Genomic DNA, 12210 nt, shown 5'->3' with positions numbered 1-12210 from the left:
CTCTCCTTACCGTAGATATATTTTTGTCCATTTGATTTAACCATAATCAGTAAGTCGATCCTTCAAAGGTTGTTCGTATTTATAGCTAGGTCAAATTACCATTTTACCCCTATAATACATCTTACTCCTTAAGTCTCCATTGATCCTCTAATGAACGATTGGTTTATGGTCCTACCAATAAAGCAAATCCCTCTCAGCCATATAAAGGGCGAGGTGTGGCCTCTTTGTTTAAGACCAAACATCAGTACTTAAGGGAACAACCTATCTGCTAACCCTAAAACGAGTAGGAGTGAATTTCGTCTTGCAAGACTATGTCTCCAACTATCTATATGATCTTACCCTTAAAATGGGAGGCTTACTGAGTGGCAATGTTGAGCCACTCTCACCCTTGTAGATTAAAGGATAATTTCAAATAAACAAGAGTTCATAGCTTAGGATTGAGATCGAGTTACCTAAGGTCATTGAATTGAAATAGTCAGTTTTAATCCTCTCTTATGTCTAAGGTCATCGAATTGAGATTGAGTTACCTAAGGTCATCGAATTGAAATAGTCAAATGAACAGCGTTATAGAGAAAAGTGACTATTTCATGGTCCAATCTTATGTAAACATCTTTTGCATAGGATGCCCCCACTTATATGTCTCCACATGAACAACTTTGAGATCATGTCGTTTGTATCAATATACAAAGCGGGTCATATCCATAGTGTTCCCAGAATAAGGTACCCCAACTCTATCCATATACTTATAGACCGTTTTGGCTATATACTCAAACTTGATCCTCTCTTATGTCTCCACATAAAGTTTAAATATCCAGGTTATAGCCAAGGGTTTGTTAGTTTATTGGATTTAGGAATCTATAAATGTAATTTACATATTCAATAACAACTTTATTGGAAAAAAAAAATCTCAATAACATCTTTATTATGAATAGAATATGTTTAAAGTTTACAAACTGTGAGTTTTAGGACATATAACCCAACAAACTCCCACTTGTACTGAAACTCTAGTTGGTTTAAATATATACAAATATACAATATTGAGTATATAAGAATAAATATAATAAACTAAAACATCTATATACCCATGAATTCTCCCACTTGCCCTAAACTTATGAAGCTCATAGTCCTAGTCCGACTAAGTGACCCTCAAACACTTTAGTCGTTAGGGTCTTCATAAATGAATAAGCTAAATTGTCTTTTGAGGCTGTCTGCGTGACGATCACTTCTCCTCGATGTAATAACTCCCAGGTGAGATGGTACTTGCACTCGATGTGCTTTTCACACTTATGGCTTCTTGATTCTTTTGAGTTTGCAACTGCTCAACTGTTATCATAATAGAGAGTAATTGACAGATGCATATTTGGAACCACTTCAAAATCAATCAAGAACTTTCTAAGCCATACTGTTTCTTTGGTTGCTTCACATGTAGTTTCATATTCTCCTTCCCTGGTGGAGTCAGCAATACAACTTTGCTTAATCTCTACTATAGCTCCTCCATTTAGAGTTAATACTGATCCCGAAGTAGATTTCCTAGAATCCACATCTACTACAAGAAAAACCACCTTTCTTGATGTTTGCAATTTTAAATACTTGACATTTTTATGAAAAAAATGTCAAGAAATAGGTGATTTTAAAGAAAAAACGTCAAGAATTGATTTTGAAAAGAAGGGGTTGTGCATTTTTCTTGGAAAATATAGTACTTGACGTTTTAAAAATGTCAAGTTCAATTAATGGATCCTTGACATTTTAAAAACGTAAAAAATTGAGAATATACAGGGTAGCATAGCGTTGCAACGCTACGTATTTTGACGGAAAAATGAAAAACGCGTACGCAGCGTTGCAACGCTACAGGCTTTGACGGAAAAATTGTGCACTCTTCAACAGCATTGCAATGCTCTTTTAGTAGCATTGCAACACTCTTTTAGTAGCGTTGCAATCCTATCAGACAGGTTTAAAAGAAATTCCAGTAGATTTAGTCGATTTTATTTGCAATACACCCGAAATCTTCTTGGTTTTTCACTTCCCTTTGATGCATCTTTGTTATTCCATCAATCTTGAAGAGATTCTTCATTGAGGTAAGTAGATTTAAGGCATGAACTTTCGAAGTTAGGGCTTAATCTTGATTTTCTTTTTTAGATAGGGTTTAATTCTTGATTTTCTTTGTTTGATTAGGCTTAATCTTGATTTTCTTGTTTAGATTAGGCTTAATCTTGTTTAGATTAGGTTTAATTCTTGATTTTCTTCGTTTGAGGCATGAAGTTTCAAAGGGCTTGATTTTCTTGGTTTGAGGCATGAACTTTCAAAGTTAGGGCTTGATTTTTTTGGTTTGAGACTTGAACTTTCAAAGTTAGGGTTTAATCTCTCATATATGTTCTTGAATCTCATAATAAAATCTTGTTTCATATTTTTCTTGAATGAGATTGAATTTCAGAGAACTTGCGAAAGTTGGGATTATCACTTTAATTCAATGCTTTGCCAAAGTTAGGGCTTTAATTTTAAAGAACTTACAAGAACTTGCCACTTTTCTTTAATTAAATGCTTGCCAAAGTTAAATATGTCGATGTGTCTAATTTGTTAGGGCCTTATGAACTAAGTAATGCTTTGCCAAATTTGGGTTCAATTTTTAGTTATTGGAATTAATATATGTTTAGCACATTAGCGCACGTGCACACCTTGGGTTCAATTTTTTTAGGTTTGATTACACCTTGAGTTCAATTTTTTCAGATGTGTTTGTCTTTGTTCTCTAATTTTCCTTAAGGTTCTCTAATTTGTCTTACTTTCTTGAGGTTGGAATATTATAGAGTTAGAATGACAAGTTGTATGTATTGGAAACTTGTTTGTTTTCCACAACTTGTGTTTTTGAAGTTAACATTGTTTATTCTCTTTTCTTACTAGATTTACAATCATGGATAAATCATGGATGCACAAGAGTAGATTATCCAAAGATTATGAATTGGGTGTGAAAAACTTCATAAAACTTGGATTTTCTAATACAAATAGCTCCTATATTCGTTTTCCTTGTTTGAAATGTGGGAATTGTGAAAAGCATAGTAACAAGGATATTAGAGATAATTTATATGTCAATGGGATTGATGAAAGTTATAAGATTTGGTTTTGGCATGGGGAAAAACTTCCTAAATCATCATTTTGTGGAGAATCTTCTAATTTGACACCTATGTGTATGAAGAGACTAATGTTGGAAGTTTAAAAGAAATGGTTGAAGTTGCTCATGAGGAATATTCAAGAGATCCGAATGGATTTGAGAAGTTGCTTAATGATGCTGAAAAACCATTATACGAAGGGTGCAAAAAATACACTAAGTTGTCTACATTAGTCAAATTGTATAATTTAAAAGTTAGATATGGATGGAGTGATACTAGTTTTTTAGAACTACTCAAAACCTTAAAGGAAATTTTGTCCACTAGCAATGAGCTCCCAAATTCAATGTATGAAGCAAAGAAAACTTTAGGTGCACTAGGAATGGAATATGAGAAGATTCATGCATGCTCTAATGATTGTTGTTTGTATAGAAAAGAATATGCAGATGCAATTGAATGTCCTGAATATGGTGAATCAAGGTGGAAAAATGGGAAGGATACAAAATGTGGGAAAAAAACAAACACCTTCAAAAGTGATATGGTACTTTCCACCAATTTCACGATTCAAAAGGCTTTTTAGAAGTATTGATTGTGCTAAAAACTTGACTTGGCATGTTGATGAAAGAATTGTAGATGGTAAGTTATAACATCCAGTAGACTCTCCAGCTTGGAAGTTAAAAGACTCTAAATGGCCAGACTTCGGTTTTGAACCTAGGAATCATTGTTTAGCATTTTCAGCCGATGGATTAAATCCACATGGTGAAATAAGTTCTAAATATAATTGTTGGCCTGTAGTGATGGTTATTTATAATATTCCACCATGGTTGTGTATGAAAAGAAAGTACATGACACTATCAATGTTGATTTCCAGGGGACGAGATTGACACATACTTAGCACCACTAGTGCTTATCGAGAAGAACTATTCAGCTTAAGGTCAGTTTTGTTGTGGACAATCAACGATTTTTCTGCATATGGTAACCTAAGTGGATGTTGTGTGAAAAGGTATAAGGCATGTCCAATTTGTGGAGAGAATACGTTTTTTTATAAGATTGAAATATGGGGGAAAATGGCATACCTTGGACATTGAAGTTTTCTAGCACGAAATCATCCGTACCGGCATAAAAAGTCGTTTAACGGTAAAAAAAGAACTTGGTACAATTCTAGAACCACTGTCTGGGGAGGCTATATATTTAAAAATCAAAGATTTAGAATTTCCTAAAGGAAAGAAGAACAATAAAAAACAAACCACGAAAAGAAGTTCAAAGATCTGTTCTCTTCTTTTTTTTTCAGCTGCCATACTGGAAAGACCTTCATATCATGCATTGTTTAGATGTGATGCACATTGAAAAAAAATGTTTGCATGAATACCTTAGGTACGCTTCTTGATATTCCAGGGAAAAGTAAGGATGGATTGAATACTAGACATGATTTAGTTCATTTAAAAATTCGACAAGAGCTTGCACCTGTTAGTAGTAACAAAAAAAATTTCATTCCTTTTGCGTGTTATACTCTTAAAAAGGAAGAAAAATGTTATGTTTTAAAGACATTGTCAGGAATAAAGGTTCTTGAAGGTTACACTTGGAATGTTAAAAACCTTGTGTCGATGACAAATTTCACTACAAGAATTTTGGGCTTTAATATTGGTTGAAAAAAGTGAAATCAGATGTATAATGTCGGTTTTAACAAAAAAATGGATCTTTAATGTCGGTTTTAAACCGACATTGAAGATGGGCTACAATGTCGGTTTAAAATCGACATTAAAGGCCTACATTTATTTTTCTTTTACTTTGCATCTTTTTCATTTCATATCAAATCTTCTCTCTCCTTTCACATCTCTCTTACCAAACCCTCTCTTCTTCTTAACTTGGCCGTGCGAATCACTCCGATCGTTGTTGTCACTGGCGTTGCTTGGATCTTTGTCTTTGTGGGCGTTCTTCCGGTGGTTGGTCATCATTGTGGGCATTCTTCCAGTGTTTGGTTGTGGTCGTTGGCGTTCTTCTGGTGGTTCGATCTATAGATTTGGGTCATCATCCGATCCAACTTGTTTTGGTCTTCGTCACCGGCATGGTGGAGTTCATCGTTCGTAGATTCTGTCAGTGGTGGAGTTCTCTCTTCTCCTTGGATCTGTAGATTCCGATGGGTCACTCGTCGTCTGTCCAGCTTGTTCTAGTCGTGAAGGTGAGTTGCTGGCGTTGGATCTATAGATTTAGTTGTGGATTTTTTCGATCCGATCGTTTATTTGCCCGATCTACTCGTGGGTCTTCCGATCTGGTCGTCGACGTTGTACTTTTCAAAGGAAACGACTATGTGACTGCCAAAGGAAACAACTCAAACCTCCATTTATATGAAGGTTCAGTTAACTCAACTAAGCGCCAACTACAATCGTGGATTTTTGTGTGGTGGGTCAGTATTATACGAAGTTTAATCATGGATTTATGCGTGGTGGGTCAATATTATCTCAGTCTTTAGTGTTGAACGGTGAGAAGGGAGAGCTTGTAAAAGCACCAATTTAGTCGTCAAAGAAAAGGGTTTCGGAGGAAAAAAGCACTTGCGGATTAAAGAACAAGTGAGGGATTAAGATTTTTTTAAAATTATTTTACACAGTGTTGGATTACTGCTTGTTTTGTTGTTTACTAATTAAAACTAAACCAAGTTTCAAAGGAAAAAAATACACACGGTAAAAGAGAAAATTGGGTTAAAAGTTGGAGTTCTCAATATTTATGAGAATTTAATCGAAACTGAGATGATAGTCCTTAACTAACCAAGCTTATTTCTTTTTATAAGTTTAGGTGTTTATAAGTTTTTTTTTTTTTAATTATGTTTATGCATTTGTCCAAATAAATTTGATTGCTATTAATCTTCTCTTAGAGGGATAAGCTTATACTTTCTTGGATTCATAAAGTGATTGCATTTGTCTTATGCTTTATCTTCAACTTTTGGGAAAAATTGAAGGTTACAATGTGGATAAAAAACTCCATCTTTGTGACTTTGTGACTCTGGCTTATACTTTCTGGCGTTCATACTTTGTGACTTTGACTTTTGGAGGCATCGAAGGTTAGAACTTTGTAACCATCATTCTCATATGTAGATTTGAACTTATTATATGGTTATCTATGTGTATATTCCTGAAATTCTTGTTGAATATTTAAATTTCAGTTCAATTTTTAAAATGTCCTAGAAATTCTAGAATAAATGTGAAAATGCTAGGTTAGCATATAGATAAAAATCATTACAAGTATGAATTTATGATGAATTTGCTCTACTAGCGTTCTTTAACATCCGGTTAAATAGTTAGTATCTAACTCTGTAACAGAATCGGTATTTCTATTACATTAGTAACATTTTTCATATTAAGATTCGATAAGCATCATTCTAATATTCGATTTAAATTATTTGATCATTCGATAAGCATCACTACAAGAATTTTTCCTTGAATGTACCATTTATGCACATTCCCAATAAACACGTTTAGTTGAATATGAATTTTGATAACATTTTCACTTTCAATCATTTGTCTTAAACCTTTTTTGTTTGTGTGTTTTTTAGGTGTTTGGAAGGGGTGGGGAGGAGATGGATTTCTTGCAACAGCAAGGGATTCAAGTGAAAATTGTTCCTGGTAAGTGCATTTTTGAATGCTTTCAGTTTTAAGCACAGTTTCTAAGTGTTTTCAAGTGACTCTAATGATATGAAAATTCCTATTTAAGAAGTTATAGTGTGCTTATTTCTCTTTGGACCATATTGGATTAGAATGTAACACCCGTTTATGACCTGTCTCTTATACACATCTAGATGTGTATAAGAGACAGGAATTACATTGTGAGCTAAATTTCCTTATTGATGTATGTGTTCTTGAATATTCATTTTTTGGGAATTCTAATAGTTTGAGAACAAGTGGTTGTGAAATATTTTTGGGAGTGTGTTTCTTTGAACAGGTTCAAGGTAAATTTTTGGTTTTGTTGTGGTAGCATCGTTATGCTGCCGAAAATTTTTCATCATCTTCGTATCTCATATCTAGGTAACCAAGCTTCTCTTCTTCAAGATCTTGAAAAAAAAGATTCTCTCATTTATTCAACTATTGAGTTTTCTTGTTTTGCAGATGCAACAAAGGAGTAAATATTTTGTATCGCAACCTCTTTATGCTTTTTCTTGGGGAACTTTAGATCCAACACATTCATTACAAGAATTTGCCTTGAATGTACCATTTATGCACATTCCCAATAAACACGGTTCGTTGAATATGAATTTTTATCACATTTTCACTTTCAATCCTTTATCTTAAACCTTTTTTGTTTGTGATCCTTTGAACAACAGTGGTCAGACAAAGATACCTATAACCAGACACTACTGAAGCTAAGGGGTTGGTTCAAGAAAAATTATGAAGGGATCCATACTTACCAAGTGGAGAGAGACAATAATCTCATAATGTTTGTAAAATTATAATGTTTGTATTACTTGTAATTTGTGTTTTCAAGGCATGAATTATTGTACGACCTTTTAAATTATAATTTTATAATAGAATTTGTGGATTAAATGTGAAAGATTTACAATCCATACATGAATAATATGTCATAGCCACAACGTTCAATGATGATGTGTCATGTTACACTTTTTGACCAAAAAAATGGATTCAGCAACGAAATTGAAAAAAAAAAAAACGGACAGATTCGGGCTTCAATGTCGGTAAATAATTAAAAAAAAAAACACAGGCTTTAATGTCGGTTGAAAATTTCACTGAAGGTCTCTAATGTCGGTTGCAACCGACATTGAAGGGTGTGTTATTGAAGTCCTTTAATGTCGGTTTTAAACCGACATTAAAGGAAACCGACATTAAAGGGCTTTGATAACACTATCTTTAATGTCGATTGTCAACCGACATTAAAGCCCTTTAATGTCGGTTTAAAGCCCAAATTTCTTCTATTGTTTAAAGCTTAATAGTTTAAAATCTACGATTTTCATGTGCTCTTACAACAATTATTTCCTATTACGATAAGATCAGTGCTACCAAAACATGTTTGATATGCCATAACCCGATTGTATATATTTTTCAATTCGGTATGCAACAAGGTTCTAGATGTGCATCAATTAGAAAAGTTGGAAGAAGATATTGTGCTTATATTATGTTTATTGGAGAAGTATTTTCCTCCTTCATTTTTCACAATTATGGTGCATCTCACAGTACACAGTTAGAAAAGTCAAACTTTGTGGGTATATCTACGATGGATGTATCCCTTTGAATGATTCATGAAAGTCATTAAAAACTTTGTCAGAAATAGATATCGTCCAAATAGTTGTATTGCTAAAAGTTATATAGTAGAAGAAGCCATTGAATTTTTTTCTAATTTCCTATCTGGAGCAGATCCTATTGGGGCTGACACTTATAATTCACAAGACTGTTTAAACAATTCAAATATTGGTAGACCATTGTCCAAAGGAGTTTCTTTCAAACCTGAACAAGAACTTTTATATCAAGCTCATCGGTATGTTTTGGAAAATACAATTGATGTGTAACCATATTTGGAGCAAGTTTTTTCAATGATTTTGGTTTTATTTTTTCATTTAGTTTTATGATATAAATCTAACTATACAATGTTTCAATGTTCACTTCAAAGAAAACATAGGCTTTGCAATTGCAACATCGAAATAAGTCAAAAAATCATAAATGGATTCAAGAGGAACATAATCGGACTTCTATATCTTGGCTACGAGGAGAGGTAAAATGTTCAACCTATTATTTTACATACACTTTTTAATGTTTGAGTTGTTATGAAAATTCTCATGGTAGGTTGCAACTGAGCTCGAAATGGGAAATACTGAAGTTTCAAATAACTTGAGGTGGATTGCTCATGATCCTCATTCTTTTGTGATTACCTATGGTAGTTACGTAATTAATGGATGTCACTATTATACAGAATCTTGTAATAAGGATCAAAGTGTACAAAATAGTGGAGTTACTTTAGTTGCAAAAACGATGCAAGTGTCTAATTCAAAAGATAAAAATCTCATAATTGGAGATATGTCTTTTTATGAAATGATACAAGAGATAATTATCATACGTTTAATGTTGTTGTGTTTAGATGTGATTGGGTTGAGAACAATAGTGGTATCAAAATCGATGAGCTCGATTTTGTCATAGTTGATTTAAATAGAATAGGTCACAAGTCTGATTCTTTTATACTAGCAACCCAAGCAAGACAAGTATTTTATGTTGAGGATCCAAGTGATGTTAGATGGTCAATTGTGCTTACCCCACCACAAAGGGACTTTGAAGATAAATATAATAACGATGAACTTGGAGATACAATATTACACTATCAAGAAATACCCAATAATATGTCGATTATTGATGTACATGATGACTTTGATGAGAACATGTCAACATATGTACGATCAAATTGTGAAGGCACATGGATACCTACATAACATTTTATGGGTAAGTTATATATTATGTAATATGGTAATTATTTTTTTTAATTTATAAATTTTATCCATCACATTTGATTTTTTGTTTGCTTAATATGTATACAATGCTAATTGTTTCTTAAATTTGATTGTCAATTTTTTATTTATACACCACATGGAGCATAGTACAGTGGGTGACGAAGATTTAGAGCTTGGTGACAAAGTAATAGTAGTAGTTAGGTCAAATGAAACCATTGATCAAAAGAAGAGAGAATAGGAAGCTACTATTATGTTTGATGTAACACAGATTAGGAGTGCGGGAGAAAAGAAGTTTGTAGAATACAATGAAGATGGCGTACCCCTTGGTGAAAATAGAGCTAAGTTAAAGACTTTCATTTGGTCCTTATGCATTATCATGTACCTATTATATATACATCTTGGAAATGTGTGCCTACTGAGTTGAAAGATAAGATATATAGTACAGTTGAGGTATATATATTCAATTTTTTGTCTTGATAATATTGTAGATGTATATGTAATGCTTTCACTAACTTTTCAATGTTTAGGCCATCTTTGTAATTGATATAAGATCTAAGAAGAACATTATGAAAATTGCAGGCATAGCTTTTTGTCAGTTTAAGAATTGATTAACAACAAAATACATTATGCCATTTAAAGATGAACCTCAACTTCTAATAAATCCACCAGAAAGGTACTCATTTATTGATCAAGATTGTGCGTAATGTTTCAGGTATATTATTAATTTAATTTTATAAATATCTGTTATGTCATTTCCTACTAATAATCACGACGTTTGTATAGTAAAAAAGACGCTTGCAACAAGAACGTTGATCTAAGAATAAGTACAATTATCGAATTTCAAGGAAAGGTTATGCTAACCTTGTTGAGAAGATGGTAAGAATTTAGTATATGTTCTCACGATTCCTAAATTTATCACAATATCTAATTTTTTTCTTCATTTGAATGTAGAAGAAAGTATCTTCAAATGAAAGTAATTTCGATCGAGCTAACCTATGGAAGAAGGCTCGAGTTAATAAGAAAGGAGGATATGACAATGAAGATGTTCAAGAAGTCGCCAATCGAATAGTAAAACAAGTATTAAATTTACATGAAGTATATGACATATGACTTAATTATATTAAATTTCATTTCTTTTTAGGATGAGATCTCAAAGAATAATACAAATCCATTGTGCCACAAATATCACTCTCCCAATGATATCTTAACACAAGCTTTGGGTGCTCAAGAAAGGTACGGGCGTGTGCGTGGGGTTCACTCCAACGGATTGCTTTCATACAGTGAAACGAAAATCAAAACATGGGAATGATGAAAACAAGGAAATTGTAAGTGAGAATGAAGCACTTCGTCAATGTGTTAGAGAATTAGAAGCTCGTCTTCAAATGTCATCTTCTATAACATTTTCTAGACATGGAAGTTGCTCCAAGAAATTTTTAGTAGATGAGATCGAATCTCAAGATAAATAAAAAGACAAGATGAAGACTGCATATAAAAAGAAACAGAAAGAGAAGATTGGGGTGGAGGAGATTAAGTCCCCAGAAAAACGAAGAGACAAGATAATGGTGAATGTAAATTGCAACGCAAAAGATTTGAAAATCTTTAAGGTAAGTGAGACAAATAAAATCAATTAAGTTAATCAAATGTCTAATTTTTCTGCTTTATATACTTTTGTTACTATGATTTTGCTGCATTAGGAGAAATCTTCAATGAAAATGACTAAGAAAAAAGAAGTTAGTGACTCAATATCAGTTCTTTTGGTATCTTTGAAATCCATTCTTAGATATGTTGAGAAGGTGATGACCAAAGAGTCTAGTATTTCTTTACAACTTCCAGTTGGACTTTTTGGCATCATCCGAAAGAGTTGTGTTTTATGAGAGGACATAATTAACTTTTGTAATATGGATGAAGTCAAGACAATGACTTTGGTGGTTTACGTCACGTAAGTAATGTTATTACTTTTGTAGACTTTAATTATGACGTTTCTTTCCAATTTTGGTTGTCTATATTTATGTTATAAATCTTTTGTAGGTATTTGCACTTATCCTTTATTGATTCAAAGGAAAGTTCACAATACACTTTTGTAGATTCATCTCTCATTTCCTCTGGACATAACTCTCAGGAAGTTCAAACTCAAAACCTGTGTAGTAGACTGATGGTCTCAAAAGCAAACCAAATAGTTCTTGCTCCTTTTAATCCTGGGTGAGTTAAAACACATTTTGTTTTTATCAATTACAATTAGCAATAAAAATACTAATTATATTTTATTAACTAGTGGTCATTGGGCACTACTTGTTATAAATGCATACGATGATACTGTGTACTACCTAGACTCAATAAGAACAACATCACAGATAGATATAAGATATATAACTGACACGTAAGTTAACCTTTTTCATTTGTAGTGTTTGTTTTAAAGTGTACTTTCTTTTAGAATTTGTAGTTATTTCTTGACAAATAGGGAAATTGTGATGTTTCAATCTCAAAAGAATGTTAAAAAAAAAAAAAAAGAAAAGAAAAGTTGGAAGCAAACCTTATGGAGAACAGTAAAGAGAAGTATAAATTAACAATGACTACTTATTCATCATATTAAGTAGACATCTAGTGCTTAAGGATTACTTCATTCTTATTTACTGGTTTTTCTCTATAGTAGTGTGAAGGAAATCGAACATGAGG

This window comes from Benincasa hispida, chromosome 4, assembly GCF_009727055.1.
Source record: "Benincasa hispida cultivar B227 chromosome 4, ASM972705v1, whole genome shotgun sequence".
Classification (NCBI taxonomy): Eukaryota; Viridiplantae; Streptophyta; class Magnoliopsida; order Cucurbitales; family Cucurbitaceae; genus Benincasa; species Benincasa hispida.
This window is presented reverse-complemented; position numbering follows the sequence as displayed.